The sequence below is a fragment of the Sceloporus undulatus genome, chromosome 1, assembly GCF_019175285.1.
Source record: "Sceloporus undulatus isolate JIND9_A2432 ecotype Alabama chromosome 1, SceUnd_v1.1, whole genome shotgun sequence".
In the NCBI taxonomy this organism is placed as follows: Eukaryota; Metazoa; Chordata; class Lepidosauria; order Squamata; family Phrynosomatidae; genus Sceloporus; species Sceloporus undulatus.
The window spans coordinates 143,139,415-143,166,326 of NC_056522.1; the positions used below are offsets into that span (position 1 = coordinate 143,139,415).

At 38.1% G+C, this 26,912-nt stretch overlaps 1 long non-coding RNA gene across 1 annotated transcript; it reads left to right on the forward strand.

The window, feature by feature from the left end:
• Window positions 1–752: 752 nt before the first annotated feature.
• LOC121914738 lies at window positions 753–15,400 on the forward strand. The gene is made up of 3 exons (XR_006100573.1): window positions 753–814; window positions 14,572–14,709; window positions 15,305–15,400. It is a non-coding gene; the product is annotated as an uncharacterized LOC121914738 (long non-coding RNA).
• The last annotated feature ends 11,512 nt before the right edge of the window (window positions 15,401–26,912 follow it).

The following is a 26,912-nucleotide window of genomic DNA, read 5'->3' on the forward strand; positions in this document are numbered from 1 at the left end:
GGATTATTCTTCTATTGTGAAAATATAAATGAGTACCTTTTATTTATTATTTGAAGACCTATACCTCCCCATATGAACCTGCCAAATCATTAAGATATTTGGGGGAAGGCTTTCTCTCGGTTCCACCACCATCACTTTTATGGAGCATGAGTGTTTTAGCTTTTGTATATCTTTTATGCAATTTTATAATGTTTTTAGATTGTTTTAATTATTTTGAATTATATTGTGATGTTTTTAACTTTCTTTTGTCTGCCTTGGGAACGCCTTGGGTCCCTTCTGAGAGAAAGGCAGCATACAAATGAAGTAAATAAATAAATAAACCCTTTGGCTTCAATTGAAATGCAGACAGATGATCCAGGGTTTTAGAATATTGGTGATTTTTTTCTTGATGATTTATAACAATGTTTTGTTCTTGCACTTGTCCAATAACATTAAAGATTTGGATCTGCCCCTGGATATTGCCCCTTTTGACCAGAAAGACTGACACTGAGTCACTAGTTTTTGCCAGTTTACCATTCTTGCTGCAACCCCACCACCACAATCCCATATTCTTCTGGAAGGTCTTCAAGCCCCCTTCAAAACACGTTCTCAAGTACATTAGGGGCTTCGGCAGGCAGGGGAAGGAGAGAAGCTTAGAGAAGCTAAGATCCAATCTATAGTCTTTGGAAAACATTGTAGTTCTTTAGCAATACTCTTGTTTTCTGTGAACTGCAATAATTTTGATACCCTAACTAATGATGATTTCTATTTCAGGAGAAAAAAGGCATTTTCAAAAAAATGTTTGGATTCTTTTTCATTAAATCAAAGAAGAAAGGTATGTTATCCCTTCTGTTTCAGTACCACAAAATCTTTGCAAGATAAACACGAAAGATGATAGATATTGTGCAGCTAATCAGTTCTGTCATTATTTTAGGATTATTGAAGTTTTTTGTTATTTATTTTTTAAGAACATAAAAATGACCCTGCTTGGTCAGATCAGTATCTGTCTAGCTTTGCTTTCTTTTCACCAACAATGGGCAACGAGAGAAATACTAAGGATAAATTTCACAAGTGGGGCAAAATGCCAGTAATCATCCTTGCTCATTTAATCTCCAACATCTGGTGGACAGAAGTTTACAATTTTTTTAATATGGAAATTATGGTCTTAGCTCTCTGGGTTAGTAAGTAGTTTGTAGTAGTAATCATCACAGCATTCTTTGGTAATAGGTTCTGTATGCCTGGCTGTACATTTTATATGCATTGTTTTATCTCAAATCTAGTTTCATCATTTTAAAAATTTCTTCCCTTTCTCCAGTTTCTTACCTTTCTGCATTACACTTAATTTATTATAAACCTCTATTATGTCTTTCTTGGGGTAGTTTCAGAGTTTACATAGAGCAGAGCAGGGAGAAATGGTCCTCTTGGTCTGCAGCTCTCATACTTTGCCAATGGCTGATAAAAGTTGTAGTCCTAAACCTTTGGGAGGGTGACACATTCCCTATCTCAACATAAACTCAAACTCATATTTGCTAGGGAGTGCACATTAAGCATGGTCGTGTAGCCAGTGATGTTTAGATGATAGGTATATGTGTGCAATGCATATTTTTGTTTTCACTATTTTTGTAGTAATGTGTACATTTTAAAACATTTTAGTTATGCAGTGACCTGTGCAATGTGATTGTGAAGTAGTTCTGAGTGTTTAGGTGTTGAGGATGATAACTTGAAAGTGATACATTTTCTTTAATCAGCAGATTTAAATTTTGATCTGAACTTTGCTCTGAATTTCCATGTAAAAGTACTGTAGAATCGTAGAACTATAGAGTTGGAAGAGACCCCAAGGGTCATCCGGTCCAACCCCCTGCCATGCAGGAAGACACAATCAAAGCAATTCATCCAGCCTCTGTTTAAAAACCTCAAAAGAAGGAAACTACACCACACTACTGTCTTTAGATAGTATCTGAGCTTGCTATAATAAACATGTTTTCTTTTGCAGTGAATTATAAATTTACTCATTTTGCCATCTTTTTTAAAAAAGAATACTTCATTGTATGTGTATATGTTACCTGTTGACTTATGGCAAGGAAAAATCAGGGATGGTTTGCCATTGTTTTTCTTGGAAATGTAGCCTACAGCACTTGGAGTTCCTTGGCTTAATTTCTAAGATCAGACAGGATCTAGTGCCTTCAAGGTGTTTAGAGCTCCATTAGTCAGCATTTAATCTTTATTGATAAAGCATGTAGCGAGTCAAGCACCGATAGTGTACAATCTTTGATTATTTGTGCAGAATTTGCAGAATCATTCTTTGCAAGCACAGCTGAACCTAACAGAGACAGTGTGGAAATGGTACCTAGAAGTCTACTGAAACTACTCTGTTAAGGCATGCCCCCTCTCAAGATTGGCAATGAGGGAACATATTCTTCCATATTATGAATGTTGTTGACCCTTGAAGAACACTAAACCAGCCATTACACCATAATACAACCTGAAGAACATAAATTTACACTTTAAAGATAAGTTTTGCACAATGAAGCCAGAACCATTGTCAGAGAAGAATACAAAAAGACACTATCTGCAGCCAAAAAGAAATAGAAGTCTCAGTGACAGATGAAACTCTTCAAGCAGTTAAGGATAGATGAAAAGCAAAAGTAAAAGGGAATAATAATAGGGTCAGAACCCTGAATGCAACTGTTCAGAGGCTTGTACACAGGGACAAAGAGAAGTACTATAATAATCAATGCAGAGAAATAGAAGATGACAACCAAAAAAAAAAGAACAATAGATGTCTTCCACAATATCTGAAAACTCAAAGGGGAATTTAAACCAAGAGCAGGGATGCTATAGGATCAGGAGGGGAACACATTATGTGACCAAACAGAAAAGACAATGGTAACAATACATGGAATATATAGAAGAAATAAAAAGATGATGATGAACCTAGAATTTTTAGCAAATGAAGCAGAAACTGCACTCAGAGCACTCGGGAGAAATAGATCACCAGGAACAGATGGCATCCCACTAGAGCTGTTTCAGACAACAGACACAGTATCTAACAGAGACAGTTCTCACTAAAAGTCACTAATAGCTCACTGAATAGGACAGCAGACTGGGAACTAGGAAGTGGGAGTTAGACCCTTGTAAGAGAGCAATGAGGAAATGGCTCCCTCACCTTTTTAACATTGTCATACCAGCAAAATTCATGTTATGGGCAAAAGTGAGGAGGTTCTTAGCTGGAACTTGAACCTACACTACGAACATCAGAGAACAATTCCCTAGCCATTTAGCCGCAGTAGGAAACAACTACTGTATTATATACAGTGTGGGGCATTTGTCTCCTGTCTAATCTCTCCTTCTCATAAGATAGCAGGAACTCAAGTGCTGCAGGAAGAGGAACCCTGGTCTAGAAGGAGATCTTGCCTTTTTTTATTTTAGAAATCCCTAGTTTAAACTAAAGATACAACCACACACTGGAGTTTATCACCTCCTTCATGGCATCAGACCAAAGAAATGTAAATAATCCAAACAAGATTACTAGAAGTTTTTTTTTTCTGGGTCAACTGCCAACACATACATTCAGACAAAGGAAACTGAAAGGGAAATAGCAATAACCCATACAAGTGACTTGGACTGTGAGGTTTTTTATTTCTTTAAATTATTTGTATGTCATCTTTCAGAATACAAATCCTTTCAAGGTGCCTAGCAATTAAATTCAAAATTCAGTATGGAAATTTTAGTAATATAATAATGAAAAAAAGAATTCACTAGGAGTGTAGACACATTCTAGACTCAAGGCGGGTGGTTATAACACTCTAATTTTACACGAAAAACTTTTGATCTCATATTATTTGAGGGAAGTTGTTCGAGTCTTTTAGGATTTATATACCATCTTCAGTACCAGGAGCAAGCATGGTGTAGTGGTTTGAGTGTTGGACTGCAACTCTGGAGACCAGGGTTCGATTCCCAGCTTGGACATGAAATTCACTGGGTGACATTGGTAAAGTCTCTCAGCATCAGGGGAAGGCAATGACAAACTTCCCTGAACATATTTTGCCAAGAAATGACTTGAAGGCACACCTCAGTAACATCATCTTCACCATGTTTACATACAACAATTAGAAACTACAAAACAGAGATGTTAGTATTATAGGGATGTGTATGACTTCCTAGAAGTTGGTATAATAGGGGCCTGTACACCCATAAATTTATAAGCCTTTCATACAGCATATATGGCAGGTCTGGTCCCTTGCAATATGTACCAGTGAGAACTGTTTAGAACATTTGCATTCCCCCCCCCTCATTTTTAATAAGAGCTAGCTTAACACCTAGAGATACCCTGCTAAAAATTGTCAACCACTGTGAGAGGAAGAACTTGTAGTGTCATGATTTTAAAAAGCACTGTAGAGCAGTTCTTGTTTAAAAGTATTTTTGTAAGTGGACATGTACTTTTCATATTGTTTCAGACAGTGCTAAATGCTTGTTATTTCTTCTGAAATCTTTTCCAGCTATGTATTAAAATCTGGTGACCCATTCAACATAAATCTAACACCAGTTATCTCATTCATTCTCAAAAATGATTATCTTTGTTCCTGTCATGGCTATTAAAACCCATTTTGTCAGTCTGGAAGATAGTGAACACCCACTTGCAAGCAGAAGAAATGATATAATGGTGGTGGGAGTGAAGCTGTGTTCATTAAGGAGCACTATGTTGTGGTTTTCTTCCATTTTCTGAAAACAAAAGCTTAAGAAATTAATTTGGGAAATATTTGTCTTTGACAAATGCATTGCATTTCAGTAAATAATAACAACAACAACAACAATAATTACTACTACTACTATTACTTCTTACTCTCCTTATGGTTCAAGGCAGGGAGCAACAGATTAAAATAAGGCAATAGGTACAACAGTTAAAAACATGAACAACAAGTAAAATACATATTCATTTGAAACAACATAACATCAGCTTAAAAAGGATGTACATTCATAATTTTAAAAAAATCAACACATAATTTAAAAACTCATACTTTAAGAACCATCTGGATAGGCCTGCTGAAAGAGATAGGCCTGTAAATGCTGTTTTAAACTCAGACAGTGTTCCCAGCTGCTGAATTTCTTCCAGCAATTCATTGTTGTCTGAAGAAAAAGTCCTCTGGCTAACAGTTGCCAGCCTAGTCTTAGCTTATTTAATTAAATGCCATGGAGAAGTCCTGAGTGTACAGGGTGGGTAATATGGGAGAAGGCAGTCCTAGAAGTAAGCTGGAACCAAACCACGTAGGACTTTAAAGGTAATAAAATGCCCCCCCCCCCGTGCATACCACAATCCACAGATGTTCAAGTCCCATAGTACTCAATGGTACTCCTGACTGACCATGTCCCAGGGGTCGCCCAGCCACCCCCTCCTTCCCATCCCCCTGGGTGCCACAGCCAGTCATTGGGGAAGCAAGGCTCCAGATTGGGGGGCTCTGAGCAGCAGGTACCTTCCACAGCATCCTTATACATGGTATATTTTGCAGCCGGTGGGCAGCTGGTGCCTCCTCCTCCTCCACCACCACTTCCTGCTCTTCCTCTGCCACTTCCTCCTCCTCTCCCCGAGTTTGCTGTCCACGGATGCTTGAATCCTCAGAGCAAGTCCGTCAATACTGAGAGTGGACTGTAATCAACACTTTGTGCCTTGCCCAAAACTAATTGGCAGTCAGTAGAAGTATTTTAATATAGGTGTGATGTGATCACTCATAAATGCACCAGTAACTATTCTGGCTGCCATGTTTTACATTAACTGAAGCTTCCAGATTTGGTACAGAGGTAGCCAAACGTGTAGTCAATTGTGGAAGTGCCTTGAGGTTACCAATATGCGCACTATCATCTGTAGGGAGCAATGGATCTTGAAGCACTCCCAAGCTGTGAATACCCTTTTCAGGTTTAGTGTAACCCCATCCAAGACCTGTTGACCCACGTCCAATCCCAGTTTAGGACTGTTAACAGTAAGTACCTCTGTCTTGCCTGGATTCAGTTTCAGTCAACAATTATCCCTAGAGGATCACACCTATATTAAAATACTTTCACTGGCTGCCAATTCATTTCCTCATCCAACCCATTACCTCCTTCAGGTATTCATTCAGAGGAGACATGCTATCTTTAGCATTTTGAAGGCATGGAGAAGTTTATTTGGGTGTCATTGGCATACTGATAGCACCCTATCCCATGCCTCTGGATGATCTCTCCCATTGATTTCATGTAGATGCTAAACAATGGCACTCCATTATATCATCTAATATCAAATTCCTCCTGGCACCATTGCATGCTTGACATTCTTGGAACTCTTTTTGGTGAGAGAACTCTGTCATCAATACATGAGATGATATGTACCTGCATAAAGGGAAAGACTGTGGGGAAAATGCTTTTGGCTGGAAGCCACTCTTCACAACCAAAAGCAAGAGGTAGAAATTTAACAGTAAATCTGCAGAAGAGTCTATCATGGTAATAGGCACAAACATTATTAGATAGTCTGATGCATTCCTCTTATACTACTAAGAAGGACCATGTGGAACATCCTCTTACAGTGTAGGCAATGTCTGGTTTCATAATGCTGCCTATGGAGAGTCAGGAACTTTTCAGCTGCTTCTGAGGTACTTACTGTTGCCTACAACATTATTCAAGTCAAGGTTTTGATGACATTAGAGAATTTAGGAGAAGATTCAGTTTGGCCCATCTATGTTCTGCCATAGAGTGGGCTGGCTGAATGAGTGGGCTAGCTTGACAAATTAGGATTTCCAAACCAGGACAAAGAGTGGATGAAGAAAGTGAAGTAAGCTTTTCTGTCAAAAAACTTCTGGTTGCCTTGTACCTGCCATTTTTGTACATCCATGTGCCTTTTTGTCTGATGCGGTTTGGTTGTTATTTTTCCCCAGGCTAGGGCTTAATGAGTAGCAGATATTCATATACTGGAACTTCAGTTTTCTGTGTTTTGTTCTTTTCTTTCTTGTACTGCTTGTTAGCAGGAACATTCCAGCGACTGAACAATAACAAATGTTAGTGTATTTAAAATACATCCTGACTCCTAGCATACAAAATTCAAGTTGTTTAACAGCAGTAAAAAAATAAAAACATTAATTAAAACATTTCAAAGTGCAAAATTAAACAAGAATTCTTAATAAAATAACAGGAGAAGAAAAAAGAGAACAGTAATGAAACAGCAAAAAATATAGTAATAGTAAAAATAGCAAGAGATCATAAATGGAACACTTCAATTAAAGTCTGGGGGGGGGGGGTGGAGAGATGCCTCTAAGATAATGGAGGAAGTGCTGTGTAAATGTCCTTGGGGAGAAACCATGGCCTGAATCAATATATATCTGGTAAGTGAAATCTCTTTTTAATAGAACTTGAAGGGTAGGGCACTTTGTAGTAACATTCAACTGTTAGCTGCTTTGGATGTAACAGAGATTGTATGTAAGTATTAAACATAATTACTACATATAGGTTTAAGGCAGAAGGGCTTAACACCAGTTAGGTTCTGGTTTGTATGTGAATTAACTTCTGGCTTTGATAGCACAAGTGTAGAGGTGACAATTAAAGGCAGCAGCTTGCATCAGCAACACACCCCAGGAGCAAGACAGTACTCTTAAGTACCATTGCCATGGAGTTTATCACACCAGATGCTTCCGTTGCCCAAACGTCATCAAATTGGAGCGGAAGCATCCATGGTGTGATCGCGCCTAGTGCTACCGAAGGGAAACGGAAGCATTTTCATAACTGAATCACCAGGGAATCATCAGGAAAACAGTCTTTTTCTTATTAATGATTTAATCCGTTAATAAGAAAAGGGCTGTTTTCCTGACATTCCCTGGAGATTCCATGACGAAAACTCTTCAGTTTTCCTTCAGTCACACCATGGACGCTTCTGCCCCGTTTTGATGACGTTTGGAAGATGGAAGCGCCTGGTGTGATAAACTTCTATGTAAGCCATGGAGTTGTTTCACTGGCCATATGTCTTCTCCCTGAAGTATTGCCACATTTTGTCAATTACTGAATTGCTGGGTTTTGAACACTGAAAGAACATTGTCTCCTTCATTCTCCAATGAGGCAGTACATCATAACCAAAAGAAGCAAGGACAGAAGATGAATGTTGAAATCCTTACAAGAAAGTGGGCAATGATATCAGCAGGAAGCGAATCATAAAGTGAGGCCTTACACCCAAACCGAAATCACTGTCAGTGAACATGAGAGAAAATCAGACTCATATGGATTCGCATGACAATCATAATGATTATTCACTCTGTGTCCCAGATAATTTTAATCAGTCATTTGCTTCAAATTCCATCAGTCAAGGATATATTATGTAGTTGCCAAAGTGGATATGAGGCTGCATAGCACCAGAGCTTAGAAATAAGTAGTTAATTATAAATAAATTCCTATTTCAACTAAGTAATATCTTCATTACATTAGAATTGTTAATAAGAGACAACTTCACTTTTAGTGTGTGACTGTAGCCTTTAAGTCATAACATTAATAGTAATGGAGTATGTGGTTTCACTAAATGGTAGAGGAGGAATATTGCATGCTTCAAGTCCTGGCTATACTAAGCTCCTCTGTCTTGTGCTGCTGCAACCAGACTTTTTTTAAAGGAAGCTATAAATATGATGGCAACCTTGGGTGGGCTTTGGAAGTACAACTGTTATTAATTATTTTTAAAGTAGCTTTCCAAGCTCTGCATAACATTACTGGTCACTGAAAAACCTGTAGGACATAACACAGCCAAACTTCCTCCATCATTTGAAAAGCTGAGTCAAGCTACTAGCAATTTCTAAATAATTATATATGCATCTGTTACTCATCTAATCGGATTCAGTTTATTGGACCACTGAGATAATAATAGGATATCTCTTCTCCCACCTTGCTGAACACAGCTGGAATAGAACCTGAAGATGCAGATGAATAAGGCGCCATGTTCTAAGACCTTCATGCCTCTGAACATTGAAAAATGCTATTTGCTAAATGTATCATATATTGAAATTTGAAGGGAAAATAAGAGATTTGGAAAAAGGATTTATTACGAGTAATTACATGACTACTCCTTCATTTAAAATTGTTATCTCGGCTATAAAATAGGTAAGCAGATGAAGAATGGAAGAAACTCCTGCCATAGCTAATTTGTAAAGGGAAAACATGAATTGAAATTGACGTTATGTTTGAATTTAAGAAGGAAAGTGAATATAGGCGTGCTAGAAGAGGAAATGCTACAGACATAATTATTAAATGAGAAATATTTTGGAATTCTTTTGATAACTTTTGATTGTGTTTAATTATAACATATAAGCAAGCAAAGAATATGGAAAGTAATTGTTATAAATTATTGTAATATATTAATGTATAAGCATAATGTTATGGAAGCATGGGAAACGGAATATGTAGAAGAAGTGAATAGACTCAAAACCCCAAATAAAGAAGGAAGTCATTTTATTGGTTGAGTCGAAGGAAGCAAGAAACCAGAAGAAGACGTGAAGATATGTGTTTTTTGGACATAAGATAATATACACACACTCACAATGTGAGGAGTGTAATTTTTAATCTTTGTTGTTTTTTGGTGTATTTAAAATTTCTATATTGCTTGCTGATTGTTTGTAGATTGAAACTAATAAATATTATGGGGGAAAAAAGAAAAATGCTATTTGCTTCTGTGAAATAGCTAGATGAATAGGAGAAGATATGGGAGACAATTTCAGCATTGTCACTGGGATAGGATAGATTTGTTCAGGAACATCAAGAACATCCTACATATATAATCAGATCTATGCTGAGTCAACGATGAAAATGCAACATCATGAAAAAATCATTAGGCAAACTGAAGATATGGTTCCAGCGTCGGCTCTACTACTGACTTCATTCCTGAGAAAAATATCTGTCTAGTCTGTTCTTTGCCACTGGATATTGAAAATGTTTCTCTGTTATGAAATAATGAAGAGTTCACAGCAACTACCAGTTCTGTACATCAGTGTCAAGTCCATCCTTAAGATTTATGCCAAGAGGAGTATCAGGTTTAGAGAAATCCACTGAGTACATGGATTGGACTGTTTAAGAGCAATGGTGCTCAGCAGCTGAACATTTTTCATAACTTTTCTGAATAAGGCTTGGTTCTACTAGATGATCATCTTCTATATAGGTATAAACAGAACTGGTTCCACAGAGCCATCTTAGATTCATCTGGAAATGATAATACCTTCTACTGATCTGCCTCCATATTAACAGGAGCCTCAGAAAGGCTGCTGAGCAATGCCAGTCCTTCATCATGACCTGATGAGTTGAGTATCCCAGTGAGATGCATCATTGTACCTTTTAAGTGGCTCAGCCATTTGGCCTGGACACCATTTCATGTACCTGTTTGCATTTCTTTGCACGTGAGCATGAGATAACAGTTAGTGTAGTTGGATCCCTAGCAAAAACTGAGAGGAGCTCAAGCAGTATCAATAATCCTACTCCACCTTTGTCTCCACAGCTAAGGTACCTCAGACTTCCTCTTCAAGAATGGATGGTAAAGAAATTGAGGGAGCTGTAGAAAAATTGCCTCTTTCGAGAAAAAGGATGCAACACTCATAGTGTCTATCTGGAAAAAAAAGATAGTGGTCAATCAGAGCACCATATGGACTATTGTTGCCTTTCTGGACGTGCTATAATACAGAATCGAGTTGGAGATAAAGAATTGGTCATTCAGGATGTTGAATAGCATGCACAAGATGTTACACTGTGTTGTTTGCTACCTGGGTTGGCACCGTCTGCTAAATCTGTCCTTGACTGCTATAGAGAGACTAGGGGTGCTGTTGACTTTAATTTGAAGTTTGGATGTTGTGCATCTATGCCCTGCAGGGACAATATCCTTACGGGAAAGGGAAAACTCTTCCCTGATGATGATCTGCTGCAACATTAGGTTCCATGTGGGTTAATTTGGAACTAGTGAGAAAGTAAGGTGGAACAGTGTAATTCTCCTATGTTTTAAAACCACCCAATCCCCATACTTTGGGCCAGGACCTCCACCCCAATAAGGACAGTGATGACTGATGTTGGACTCATTGTATAATTGCCCAACTGATCAAGTGGTTTGTACATCCCTGAAACCTCATATGTTCAGTCCCATTTGGCTAATATTGTCTCTGTCTTTTTCTTTCTTTCTTTCTTTTTTTTTTCTTTTTTGCTCCCTACTCTCCCATCTAGTCCCTTACTTAGTAAACCTGGTTTGTATGTATGGTTCATGCTTGCCTAATGGAACTAGGCTTTTAGAATGCTTTATGTAAAGGCCTGTGATGCAAACTGTGAAAAGGAAATGTACAGAATTATTGGATCTAATCATTTGTGATTTGTGATATTGTTAGAAGGTCAGCTGGCATTGGTTTCCAGGTTTGGGTTCAGTTGTTCATATAGTAAATATGTAAAGTTATTCCAGACAAACATGCCCTGTTGTTCAGCTGTCTTTGCCTTCACCATATCGTACCTCACTCAGAAATGGAAGATAAACTCTCTTCTAGTCAGCACTACACTATGCTTCCTCCTGCTTGTATTATGCATATTGTTCCATGGACCTGTCTTCCTGTGCCCCACTACTTGGAGCCTCTGAGTGGTGACAGTCATTTTCCTTCCCCCCCCCTCTTGTGTAGTAATCTTTTGAAGTATCTGTGGAGTAGACACATGCTGCTGTGCCTCATGTGCCATCTGATGGGTGAATTGAAATGCAACTCTGATCTTTGGTTATATTAATATATTCTTCATCACTTGCTTAAATATTGCTGGCTTATGACCTGCTAGCTAATTGCTTTTGAGGCAGAATTATTTTATTGTTCACTCACTCTCTTGTTGCTAATGATAAAATGTATATATGATTCATTAATCAAAATAGTCTAATGATTTCATAAAACAACAGCCAATAGGTGGCTGGTGAGCCATATCCAGTGTCTGCTATGAGACTGCAGATCCCCATCATTCCTAGCATAGGCTGGGGTAGTCACAAGTTTTTCTTGTGCTGGCATTGATATGAAACTTGACTCTTTCAAGAATAGCATGTGAAGTAATACTGTCAAGGCCAGTTCCTGCAGTACCTCCAATCTGTTATGTCCACTTTCCAATGAAAAATGAGATATTTTAGAGTCATTGGGGTTATTATCACATCAGATGATACTGCTTACATGCTTAACTATATAAATAGTTAAACACAAGTGTTACCTCACTAGATCCAATATTTTTACTATATCGAATCTTGAGTAGACTCCTATCTTTCTTAACTGCCCCATTCCTTGCACTTCTGCTTATGCCTTCATGCTACAGTTTCGTCTCCATTTACAGTAACTTGGTAAATCTATAAGACTTTTATTGAGCTACTAACAATGGATCTCGCTTAAATTGTTCCAGAAAACAAATGTTCTGACCTCTGTCTATTTCTGTCTCTATCACTCTGTCCCTTTGTATATTTATATATTGGACTACATACATATATTCACATATGTACTCCATGTAGAAGTCTTCTGGCACAGGTGATTATTATTATTATTATTATTATTATTATTATTATTGCATTTGTTAAAATTTCTCTGCTTTTAGTCAGTGCATTTGGTTCTGTAGCTTAGGCAAAAATGCGAAAATACCCCAAAGTTAATTTTATAATACCCAAATTTCCATTGCTATATTAGAATTCATGAAATAATGACAACAGCCTATTTATTCTTTCTCTCACATATAGTTTTCATTTCTTGGCTGATTAACTTTAGGTAGATAATTGAGTATCATGAAGGTAATGAGAAAAAATGCATTGTGCTTTCAATTACTTTTCTTAGGGAAAAGGTGCAATCACAGGGCCTAAAAGGTACCTCCTATGTATTATTATTCTCTTTATATTGCCAATATCTCAGTAGTACTGTGCCAGTAGAATTGCCTAACACTCTCCATTAGAAGATCCTATTTTCATTTCCATTGCTATGTTCTAGGACCATTTTCAAGTCTGCCTCAGGCTGAGAACTTCAGCAATAATAGTTATGCCATATCTCAGAATATGATTATGTATACAATCACATTTCTCCTGATGGGCATATGCCTTCTTTCACTGAGCTCTTCCACATATTAGATCAGAAATATCATTTCTTTCTTTCAGCTGTCTATCTTATGCAATCCCTAGAGCATAGTGCAATTTTAAAAATAAGACAACTTCTATCTTTTTCTATTTGGGTTCTTGTGACAGTGTACCCCATAGTTGTAATTCTATGCATATTGCAGAATAAGTCCCATTCGGACATATGAGATTTTACTACCAAGTAAATATACATAGGGATCAGAATGTAAAGAATGCTAATTTGTAGCATAGGGGAAGGAAGAATCAATGTCTTTGACCTTAAAAAAAGGATTGTGTGATTATGTTTTTAATTGTGGGGACACGGAAATATTTGGAAAAGTGGAGACAATAACCTGGAAATGAATTAGTGTTGGATAATGAATGAGCTGTCAGTTCTAGGATTCTGAGGATTCTGTATCATGTATTATTTATTAGAAGGCTTATTAGAAATAAGACACTTGTACAGAGCAAACAGTAAGGATAGGAATGAAATTATGGAGAACTTGATTAAAATCCCTACTCCATAGCGTTGTTGGAAAACAGTATGGCATAGTGAACACAGTGTTGCTCTATAAAGGTCCAGGCTTAAATTTCTTGCCATTCTTGTATTTCTGGGTGGAATTAACTATTAGGAATATTCCTTTTAGCCTCTGGCTGAAAATGAAAGCCCTATGTTGAGTTTTCTCTTGCCATGGCATGTTATTCCTTGTTTACTTACACTGCTTTCCTCTACCATAAATAGATTCAGGGCTAGGAAAATCTACAGTGTCAGGGCATGGGAAGTTGGGATAAGATGCACTAGATTTAATAGGGAAAGAGTAATCTAAAGATAAAGCTAATGTTTCTAGTGGCAGTCTCACTGTTACAAAGAACATTAAAAGCTGCTTTTGTTATTACTCTTGATCCATCAACCATCTCCCAGTTTAGGTTACCCTGTCAACAGCCTTGAGATTTAAATAGGTCCATCCCATCCACCATCAAGGTCCCTGGAGGAAAGGAAGGAATAAAAGGAAACCATGATAATTTAATTCAAGTCTTCTCGGCCTAAACCACAGAAATGTATACCTAACTTTCTGTAGTGCTGAGTGTTTGAAACTCTAATTGTTGGAAAGATATTGCTATGCAATGCCACAGTGTATTTAAGGCCATTGTTTTTGGATAGCAGTAAACAAGGCTCCTACTGCATAAAACTAATTCCATATTTTATTAGGACTGCTTGTGCTGGGTTATATACTATTTTTACATTTGATCTGATTTAAAATTATAGAAAATTTTATTTATTTTAGTTAACACTGAAGCAATTAGGTTCCATACAATGGAACTGTTTTGTGAAGTTAAAGACACAATTGGTGTAATGGTTAATAGGTTGTATTGTAAGATCAGCTGCTAATGGCTGACATGTTATTCTTTCAAAATAACTGTTCAAGCTTTGTCCATATAAGATATATTGTTTTACCGTGATACAAATGTGTAGCTCTTGATTTAATGTATAAATAAATGTACCTACTTTGTAGATTCAAAAGAAGGCGATAAAATTGAACAACATGCAAAGAAACAGACAAAGCCTTATTCTGCAGACAATGAATTTTTTGATGCATATGATTATGACTGAAGGGACTATTTTGAAGATCAAGCCAGCTGTTTTTATAAAGGTATTATAATGCTTTGGTATTTAATGCATATTCATTCTGTTGCACTTATAGAACTCTAACACCTTGTAGAAAGGGTTTAGAAGTTACAAGATTTAACTAATATAAGACATAGTAAGGTATTTCTAATATCGCAAGTGAGCTGCAGCACTTTCTATTTCTACTTAGAGGTTATATACTATTAAGTACAGAGGGACCAGGATCAGAGCCTTAGGTTACAATTCTATGCATCCTTATCTGAGAGTAGGCACCATTCCATCCCCAGGAATTTACCTTTGGGAAGTATAGGATTAAATTGTTACTATCAAAATACAGGGCATAGTTCTTGTATTGATTTTTCTGCATGTCCTCTTGTTCTTAAAACAATTATTTTGTTCTGTTAAACTTTGCAAAGTTATATTACCATAGATAAAAGGATGAAGAGAAACAATTATTTGACAATCATTGCAGGACAGTCCTAGGGCACCACAACAGCTTCCTCTAATTAAGCAGACTGGTATGATGTATGGCAGTTAAATCTGTGCCAGTTACAAAATGGTACAAGCTAATAACAATAATCTATGTAACATAACATTTTTTTTCTTTGTGTTTTTTATAGGATTTTAAAGTTGCAACTTATGGGACATCATGTTTACCATCAGTGACATCTTCAACTCAGTCATTTAATATATTTAAATAATAATTTATTTCCAGCACAATTAGAAATGTAAACTTTAATTATGGGTTACGTACTTCCTATTTTGCTGGTGAATATGTGCATGTTCCCCGTTAGGGTTTGGGTAAGGATGGAGATGTTAAATTATTTAGCAAAACTCCCACATTTAGTGCTTTTTGCTATACAAGTTGTTGGTGATTAATTCTTTTTGTAATTTCCTGATGAATTATTTCCCTGCGTCTGCCTAATCAGCAGGCCTGCTGTGAAATATAATTGCACTTGCAAGAAAATTAACGTCTCATGAGATGAATAAATTTGACGATTAAATTTGGTAGAATGAAGTAATAACATTCAAATACCCCAAGCAGAATGGCATGCTGATCCTTTGCTATGATTTGATGATCCTTCTAAAGACCAAAATAATGTTTTAGAAACAGTTTGGTGTGTCACAGCTCACAGCATAGCAGAGAAATGTTTAAAGCAAGCAATGCTTGGGAAATAAAGGAATTTCACTTTGGTTGATTTAAAAAAAAACCAGCCTTGCTCTGGGGTCAACAAAACATAGCTTACCAATTTTTCTCTCTCCTTTTCCCTTCCCCCATCTCCAAAGTCTGATAAGGAAACATATTTTCTACTAAATGTAATTACTAAACTGGATCTAAGTGTGGTAGTAGCCTGGCATTCATATCAGCAGGAGACAGACTTCTGTGCAAGTAACATGAATTATCTGTTGTTTTCTGCACAGACAAAAAAGACCTTTCCCTACCCATATTTTCCTCAGTGATAAGCGTTGTGTTTTTCTTCTTGCCATCTTTTAACTTAGTACATTATTTTTTGAACTTACAGCTGTTCTTTCATGAAATGCAAATATTTGATGTAAGGCCAGCTAAATCCTATATGAGAGCTGACAGGCTCAAACTACAGATGTGGAACAGCTTTTGGAGCTCTTTATTTCTCAAGTGCTCTGTGAAAATGTCCTTGGTGTCTGTAGAATGAAGCAAGTGCCCCATATTCCGTTTACTCAGTTCATAAATATGCCTAGGAGGAAAAGCCAGACCTAAAGCTTCATGGTTACATTTTTTCCTTGTTGATATTTGGAAAAGAGAAGAGACATATACAGCACTGCCTTAGTGATGGTAAGGCAACACCCCCAAGACAGTTAACTCCCTAATCCCCTAAATACAGGGCTTCAGTGTTTTATTGAAGGAAAGGCTCATTACACATACTAGTTATAACCATCAAAATAAAATGAATTGTTTCACGGAATATATGTTAGAGACAGTGTGGTTTAGTGGTTTGTGTGTTGAACTAGGACCCTGAGAGACAAGGTTTCAAATCTCCCCTCAGCCATGGAAACCCACTGGGTGACCTTGGACAAATCATACTCTCTCAGCTTCAGAGGTAGGCAATGACAAACTGAATAAATCTTGGCAAGAAAACCCCAAGTAAATCCTAAAGCTCACTTTAAGATTGCCATAAATCAGAAACAACGTGAAGGTATACAACAAGAAAAAGGCACATTGATGTGAAATTTACCACTTTTCCAGAAAACTAATGGAGGGAGGGAGCTCTCTCTTCTCTCTAGAAATTCACTTTGTACCTTCTGTATCCCTTCCCCTTGATTGATTGATTAATTTTGGTACCACCACTGAGAAGGTCAGTTTGAATAATCTGGCATCTGTAGGCCCTGAGATTGATAAATATCCAAAGGCAAGGTGAGCTGTAAGGAAACATACACAGTATGCCTGCCCCCCATCTGTGGGGAATACAGTCCCATTCTTACAGTCTCATACTAAATTGCTATTTAAAAAAGATAGAACATAGGAAATGTGTAAACTATGGAGACCAGTGGGAGAGATGCAAGATCTAAAAGGAAAAAAACAAACACCAGGTCTTATTGCATTTACCCATACCTGGGCTGTATGCAGCCCATATCCACCTGGAGAGCCCGTCTACAGCCCAGACTTCTCCTAATGCCTTTTCAAGAATGGAGAAATCTTTTATCTTTTAGATCTCGCATCTCTCCCATTGTTTTTCTGTGTGAAATAATCTCCTATTTTGAATGTTCTGTACAGTAAAAAGAAGAAGCAGTAAAATTCAGTGAATGAGGTTAAGCAATTCCATAGCAAATCTCATCAGAAAGCACATTGTCACATCTGGAAGCCCACTAAATGCCCAGGGCATTATTCTGGTACTTGTGAGGAAAGTAAAAGATGAGTGCAGCTACATAGGAAGAACTTAGGGAGAGAGAGATTCACATCTGGCAAGTGGGTCGGAATGGATCCTAGGTGTCAGAGAAGATAATGACCAAAGGCCCCTGGCTCAGAACAGATGGAATACCAGCATGGCATGGGCAATAAACTGAGCAAATAGTTCTGGGACCAGTTAGAAAGGGAAACAGGAAAATGAGGAAAAGAACAAAAAGAGAACACAGATTTCAATTAGGAAGGTGCAAATTGTAAAATAAGTGAGCTAGCATGGTGTAGTGGTTTGAGTGTGGAACTAGGATACTGGGAGACCAGGGACTGAAGCCTTGCTTGGCCATGTAAATCCTTTGTGTTACCTTGGGTAGGTCACACTTTCTCAGCCTCAAAGGAAGGCAAGGGCAACCCCCCTCAGAACAAACTGTGTCAAGAAAACTCTCTGATAGATTTGCTTTAGGGTCACAATAAGTCAGAAGTGACTTGAAGGCACCCAATAACTACAATGAGTAAAGGCCAAAACACCCTAAGGGACCAGATCCCATTTGATCTTGGACACTAAATAGGGCCAGCCCTAGTTAATATTTGGATGGGAGACTGCTAATTGATACCAGGTGTTATAGTTTGGCTATATTTCAGAGAAAGGAATTAGCAAAACCACCTCTGAGTATTCTTTGCCTAAGAAAACACTATGAAATTAATACGTTCACCAGAAGTCAACAGGTGACATGAAGGGGCATGTGCACATGCACGCACACACTCACACACACACAGAGTAAATAAGTGAAAAGCCTTCACAGTCCTAAAGAAGAGCCATGTATTGCTGGAAAAAAAGGAGTAGGAGGCAGTCAAGAAGGAAGTCAGGCAATGGACTATAAAATAGAGTGATATAGAAATTGTCAAATATTAGAACATACATAAAATGAGGCCTATTGAACATAAATTGCTAGTATATTGCTGTTCTCCTGACATGGTATGCAGACATACACAGATTAGAAACCATGACCAAGATCCAACATCACAGGCTATGGGTCTAACTTTATAATGATGTAGCTATGTCACTAACATGATACACAGCATGTTAGAGGATTGCAACAGTGCAAAATAGGGAACCATGCAAGATGTCTCATCATGCAGTTGAGGTCCCTACCAGAAAACAGGAGGCTGTGAAAGGCAGGGACATTTTTCTGTCTGAGAGTAGGGTACCTAAAACTTTCTATTGCCATCTGTTCTGGATTATCAGTGCCCTATGATTCTGCTGGGGTGTGTTTCCCCTTTCCTTGAGCAACCATTACACATTGTCCCACAATGAGCATACTGTTTCATGTGCTGTTGCAGAATGGCCATGCTGCTTGCTTCGTTTGTGCAATGCTCTTAATGGAACAGCTACGACAAAGCTCCCTTCCTGGGAATACAACCGTTGCTCAATGCCTCCATTCTAAACTGTGCAATCATAAGTCAGTTTACGAAGTCATAAATTCCCAACAGGATGCCAGACTGTATTACTTGCAAAAGGAAGAAAAAAGAAGTTGACTATCATTTTTCACCTGTACACTACTATTCGTTTCTATTGTAGAAAAAAATAGAGAGGGAAATATATTTCAAAGGCAGCTTCCATCACTAGATGCCCAGATTAATTTTGCTTTGAACAGCTCCTCTCCTCCTTCCTCACCCAAAACTGCTGAGCTTCAAACCTGGTGGGTGTTCTTAAAGTAGAAAAATGCTTGCTTTAGCCTCTTCATTTATTTCATATCGGAGAAACTTCTGTTCACAGGAATACTGCTGTGATCTGGCGGAAAACATAACTGATGTACCTGGTGCATTTGCTCTCTCCATTAGAATATTTTGAACAGTGGTTTTGAGGTATCTTGGCATTGCAATAGAAGTTCAGAAAGTAGAACAGTAGAATGTCAATCAGTGTTTGTTTAATTCTGAATTTATAGAAAACTAAAACAAGATACATTTGAGAGCCCTCCGTATATTGCTGAACATTCATTACTGTGCACTTTTATACTGTTATTACAAGAAATGCCTCAGTATGGTCTTTGTATGTGGCTAAGCTTTCTATTTACATTCAAGATCTTTATGAATTCCTGTTAAAAGTATGTAGAAATTTAGTTGAAATGGAAGCAGACTTGTTAACTAGTGATCTAAGTGTGTCTTGACGGAAATAATATTGTAGGCCGTTTTCTTTACCTGTCACAGAAATGAAATATGAGCTATACAAAGCGGCAATAACTTTGGGATATGCAACATACTACTGCGCCATGGATTAATTAAATGTGTATTTTACAGAAGCCATAAAATACCCCAAGCAAGTTGTGCCTATCTCATCTGAACGCTGCTTCAATGAGGTGTTTTATTCTGCAGTTCCCTCTCCAGAAAATAAAGGTTTCAGTATTTGAAAAATGCGTTATAAAGTCTCCTGCAATTTATTTAAAACCAGTGCAAAATATTAAAATGCAATAATTGAAAATGAGAAAAGTACAAATGCTGCCATACTGGAAAAAAAACTTTTGTGTAGTTTCTAGATATCAAGTTTATTCTTAAAAAAAAAGGTGGGCAAATGCAGTGAGAGCCACGAAGGCAGTTTGTGAAAAATGCAACCAGGCTAATGATTAGAAATCACTTTCAGTTTTTACTTCCTATGTTTTTGGGGCCATTTTTTTTTTTTTTTGGCCAATTGAAGTTCATGGGGGGGGGGATTTAAAGGCAATAATTACCTGGAATATGCCCCATTTTTCACCTTTTCTAGATTTTTAAAAGGGGGGGACTAGGGCTCGGGGGAGCTTGGAGGCACAAAAATAGTTGGATGGCCACCCTTAATTAATCCCTTCTTTGACAGAGACCTGCACAGCAATGTTGAGAGAATAGTTATTGGCCAAGATACTACATGAGCAACTTTAGATTCAAATGTGTAACTAAATATTATCCCTAATCCACCACCACCCAACCTAAATCAACAGCCAGCAGCTGCACTAAATGATGGAGGTCTCTTCTGCTGGTGATCAGGGTGCAACAGGATGTAGGGTCTAGACTCCTCCTGCCAGTGATCTTCAGTCTGACAAGTGCAGCCTTATTACTGAATCTGGGGCAAAAAGGCTCTATTTGTCCTGCATTCAAGTGGCAGTGAAACGCCACTTTGGCACAGTGTTTAGACACTGTTCCAAAGCAACCCAGAAAAGCTGCTGCTGCTGCAGCAAGTGGCTTTTTTTTTTTTTTTTTTTTTTGGCCCCTCTAAAAAGGAGCTGCATTTTGCCTGTTCTTTTAGAGCTGGCAAAACTCTGGATTTGGGCCTGTATGTGTGGTTGCTGTAGCCCCAATCTGGTCCTGAAAGGGACAGCTTCAGAGCTATCTGTTTTGCCCTTGAGTAGCTTTTTGGAAGAAGCCTCCCAGGTTCTACAGTGGTTGGGAAACACATGACTCTCAGACCATTTATATCTGAGTTTCTTTTATAATTTTTAAAATTAAAATAGAATGCAAAAAACAAAAACGTGAGAACTTGCAATATAACTATAGCTCAACAGACGTAATATAAAACCATCAGACTGATGCTGTTATGGAGGTCATTAATCCATTGAGGAAAGTTAAAAATCCATGACCACAATATATATCTTGGAGCAGATGGAAACCACATCATTCCATAAACTCAAATGTTGAGACGGCGGCAGATGAGGATGTTGTAAAGAATTAACAAAAGTCAAGAAGGGAGACCATTTCTCCTTGAATGGAGTATGACATGACATAGAGCTGTTAATCCTGTCCAATAGCTTTTCCATTATGTTCTTAAGAGGTTACAATGACCTTTGGAACACCAGGTGGATTTCCTGTGAGAAAGGAGTTGTAGCCCATAACTGCTTTGACACCTAGAACCTGCTTAAGTGACCTAATCCCTTTCTGCAATATCCAAAATGAGATGATGGATTTTGGAATTACGGTAAGTAAATAAATAAATAAATTTGCTTTGTCATCTTAAATTGAACTTCATCTGGTTAGTTTCTAAAGTGATCTGTGCTTGAATTATGATAGAGGTTTATAGTGCTGTCAACATTAAAGGCAAAAGAAAGCGGTTGAACGGCTTATCACCATAACAGGAAGTTGTGCATTTAAAAAGCACAATGAAACATAATAATATAATTTCATTTTTCTACTCAACCAGTACATGTTCTCTCTGCCCTTTCATGTATTATCTTTCAATGATCCGTCAGCTTTTTCAGCTACATCAGAAATTATGCGGATACAAACAATCAAGTACAGGTTAGCCTTTGGCTTGTTTTGTTGACATTTCTTATTATACTCCTCTTCCCCACCAAAAAAATGTTTGCTTTTAGGAAGTCAGTGTCATTGTTTAGAAGACAAGTATCTCTGGTGTAGTAGCATAATGTTTTCTACCTTGCTGAAGTAATTGCTGACAGATCTGGAGAAATAGGACAGGGAAATTTTGTTCCAGAGGAAATAATTTATCAGAACAGCTCCTAGTGATTTCTGAAATGGATTTTGAAATTATGGCTCACTTTGGCATATTAAAGTGTTTTGAAGTATTGATAGGTGTGAAATTGAGTTGCAGTGGGAAGCTGTGTATGTTATTTTTTTCCAGTAATGTGAGGGTATATGTTTGGATAATAAAAAGAAACCAATACATATCTTACAAATAAGGTATTTCCATGTGTGGTTTGTCAGATAATTTTAATGAACATGTATACACTGAGGGGTCTGCTCAGCTTTCATTCTTTATTTTTCTTTTTTGGTAACTCTGTGAGGCCAAGGGATATAGGATCAAACCCTTAGAACCAGGCCTGTAAAACAAGCATTTCTATAGTTGATATCCATTAATCATAGACAGGTCCATATTAAGAGATCATCTTTTAAAACCTAGAATGTGCTTTCATGCGATATGATCTGATGCGTACACACAAGTGAATTTACTCTGTACTAGTTCCTTGTGCATGACAGACTTAAGCAGTTCCCAAAATCTGGTGCATGACAGACTTAAGCAGTTCCCAAAAAGGTTCGACTATTTTGGGCATGAAAACCTACTGTGATATGCTCTTACATGAGAGGTTTGCCTGGCTTCCTCACAGATGACTTTTTGGTCTGTGTAGTGAAGATATGGCTCTTCCAAAGGGCATCTGAGAATGCCAAATCGATGGGAAAGAGTAGATGAACTGACTCAAAAACCAGCCAATCAGCTGTCCTTAACTTTCTTTGGGAACAAAGGCAAGATATATGGCTTGAATTTAGATCTGAATTTAGTTCAATAAAGCTATTGGACTGGATTTAGATCTGAAAGACTGTTTCAGCATACCCCCTGTATCTGCAGGATTTGCATCTCAAGAATGCCAGTGGATACCTGAAACTGTAGATGATAGGGAACCCTATTATTTTCAGTTAGATAAATGACTTCCAGCCGAAGCACACCATAGAACCACACTGAGGACCTAGCAATGCCTACAGAGAACATTTCTCTAGGCATCTCTGGGTCCTCCAGCACATTTTGATGGTATGCCTGGGCTGTAAGTTGACTATCGAATTGCACTGGAGGACTTAATATTGTCTATAGAGAAAATACTATTTTTCAGACATGGGTAATTGAAACTCTAGATACCAAATCTGTGGACATGGGGGCCATACTGTTTATGAGTGTGTGTGTGGTTTTGGATTTGGCAAAGGGAGAATGAGGGCACTTTGGAAGTCCTCCTGGACAGGGGGGAATGGAGGACATGCCTTGGAAAAGGAGGGCATGGAATCAGGCAGGCTTATAGACCCAGCCTCCTCCTTTCTCTCTCTCTCTCTCTCTCGTGTGTGTGTCTTTGTGTGTAGTTTTAGGACTTTGCAAAGGGCAGCCTCTTTCTGCCTTTCTCTGAAACACCTTTTGGGACTTCTGTGTGTGATAACCAATAGCAAATGGGATTGCTTTTCTGGGATGCCACCACTTTAGCCATTTTTGGGATGGAAGCACATAGGACCTATGTGTGATAAGATCCATACTTAGTGTGACACTGTGTTGCAGTTTTCTACTGGGAGTGCAGCTGCCCAATGGACACAGTTACTCTACCTGAGATTGTACCATAGTTGTGCCACTTGGTTTCAGAAAATAGGTATAAGGATGAAATCCTATATTAGTATGTCAGTCCATATTGTTAATTTAATATTAAAGATGCATGATCTGGCACAGTAGTCTCTCTTCTGATTCCAAAGGCATGATCAGTGGGTATCACAGGCATAATTTGGTTGCGTGCTTTCTTAATATGGTTTTTTATTCCTTGTTATTAACTGTATTATGATTCTACCATTCCTTGCAGGGTGCACAGAATAGCATACGTGATCCCCCCTACCCATTTCAATAATGTGACGAGACAGAATAACTGGCCCATAATTGCCCAGTGACCTTCATGGTTCAACAGGGATTTCAACATGAACCTTAAGAGTTTCAACACCCTTGCTGTTAAGTTCATGCTGGTTTTCATTTTTTTTCCCAATGAGACAACACCCTAAAACTTCAGTAGTTATTAGTTACTTTGGTATATTTAGTATATATTTATATATCTGGTATATTTAGTAATTATCAAAATCTTGTCATTATTTTTGCAGGAGTTAAAAAACTTTGCAAAACTTTTGTGCTGAGCTTTGATTCTAACCAGCAGGAGTAACCTTGGGAGAGGCAACTAATCAATAGTAAACCCATTTTATAATTTTGTAATCTCTATCCCAATGTACTAGCTTCCTTCCCTTCCTCTCCTTTAGGCGGCATCTACACTGCAGAATCAATGCAGTTTGACACTAATTTAAGTGCCATGCAGTTTGACACTAATGCAGTTTGACACTAATTTAAGTGCCATGGCTCCATGCTATGGAAGTCTGGGATTTGCAGTTTTGTAAGTTATGCTCTGCTGCCACAACAAACTACAAATCCCAGGATTCTATAGGATGGAGCCATGGCAGTTAAAGTGGTGTCAAACTGTTTTAATTCAGCAATTTGTCAGCAGCCCCAGTTTAATGATCCCCCTTGATAATTACCTCTCCCCCATTTCTGATATTTTTTTCTACCCAGAACAAGTTTGCTTAGAGATAAGCTACTGAATTCACATTTGCAGGTAAGTTGGAAAGGACACGAAGGCACACAACAACAACAAGAGTGTGCAAAATCTTTCCATCCTTCACTTATTCTGTACACTGCACCCCTCTCACTCTAATCAGTGGCTTCCACAGAGACATGACAGGATGATCTGCCTTTTGGTTGTTCTTAAGTTACTTTAGAAGCAATGATTCCAAGAGTCTTCTCACTTCCACAAAAACAATTCACTGAAACCTATATTTTGCTTCATACTGTGATTAGGAGCTACAAAAGCCATGTCCCCTTGAAATAACTGGGGAAGCCACTCAGCTGGCCCTATGGGTTCAGACTACAGACAAGTAGAACCAAAACAAATTGCTACCATCTCCTGAGTTCGAGAGAGCAGTAGGAAAGATAAGTATGATTTATTCTCTATCTAAGCAAACCCTTTGGGTGTGATATGATACCCTTGGAATCCATCCAAACCTGATGTTAATTTAACTACCCGAATCCCAGATATTATTTTATTAATTCAACTATGTTTACTAATTTACTAGAACATATCAAGTAGCAAATGAGTAAACATTAACATACATTTATTTATGGAACATAACATGGGGAACAAGGAGTCATTTGAGAAGAAAAAGAAATAATGGCTCAGTCTAGCCTCTACTAAAATAACTGACCATACTCCCTAACTGCATTCCTTATGCCTGACTTTTATGACCTCTCTCCCTCTCAGTTTAACTCCTCCAGTTCTTCTCTCCACTTCGTACATTAGTGCTGTTTTGATAGACAGATTTATCTGATTGTTTTTAATTGTATTTTTATTATTATTAATGTGTAATGTAATGTGTAAAGTAAGAAAGGTGGTATAGAATAGCATTCTATAGCAATGATATTCCCCTTCCCTACTTCACTTCTCACGCTATCATACTCTTGTCACTGAAGTGGGAATTGCAGCTATTTTGCATAAAACCTACAATTTCTTTCAGACATGCTTTGACTGATAACATGCTGTTGGGTTGTTTTTTTTTTTAAAGCAACTACAGGAATTGAGAGACAAGAATGAGCTAAAGCTCCTTCTCCATCTAAAAAAGGTGGAAGAAGAAGACACATAGAGCATTATGACTGATTTACTTATTGTGTGCTATAAGTTTCAGTGCTGTGTTCCACCCTTACAAACAGTATAAAGTAATGATGCATAGCTACCCATCTACTTCCTTGAATTTTCATGCTTGTTTTGTATGACAGTGATAATGACCAGAATTTAGGCTAGTGGGCTTTGGGTATGTGTTTTTAAAGCCTCTCTCTCTCTCTCTCTCTCTCTCTCTGTGTGTGTGTGTGTGTGTGTGTGTGAATCATAGAACTATAGAATAATAGAGTTGGAAGAGACCACAAGGGCCATCCAGTCCAACCCCATTCTGCCATGCAGGAAATCTCAATCAAAGCATCCCCGACAGATGGCCATCCAGCCTCTGCTTAAAGACCTCCAAGGAAGGAGACTCCACTACACTCCAAGGAAGGAGTGTGTTCCACTATCAAACAGCCCTTACTGTCAGGAAGTTCCTCCTAATGTTGACGTAGAATCTCTTTTCCTGTAGCTTGCACCCATTGCTCCAGGTCCTAGTCTCTGGAGCAGCAGAAAACAAGCTTGCTCCCTTCTCAATACGACATCCCTTCAAGTATACTATCATATCACCTCTTAACCTTCGCTTCTCCAGGCTAAACATCCCCAGCTCCCTAAGTCGTTCATCACAGGGCATGGTTTCCAAGCCCTTCACCATTTTAGTTGCCCTATTTTGGACACACTCCAGTTTCTCAACATCCTTTTAAAATTGTGGTGCCCAGAACTGGACACAATATTCCAGGTGGGGCCCGACCAGAGCAGAATAGAGTGGCACTGTTACTTTCCTTGATCTGGACACTATACTTCTATTGATGCAGTCTAAAATCACATTGGCCTTGTTAGCTGCTGCAGCGCACTGTTGACTCATGTTCAACTTGTGGTCTACTTGGACTCCCAGATCCCCCTCACTCAGTTTTGTTGTTAAAAAAATGTTTTAAAACTAGAATCTTGAGCTCTACCGAAAAGACCCTAGTGTAAAAGAAGCCCTGTTCAGGCATCCAATAACTTCATCTGGTGTTTGTGCTCCCATCTTCCTTGTTAAGCAGTCAAAAAATGGGTCTGGGCGCCCCCCCCCCAGTCCTTGGATCCTCTGCTGTGGGATGTAAAAAGGTCTATTTTTTAAAAAAGGTTATTGTTGCTGCTGCTGTTGTTTTAATGTGAAACTGT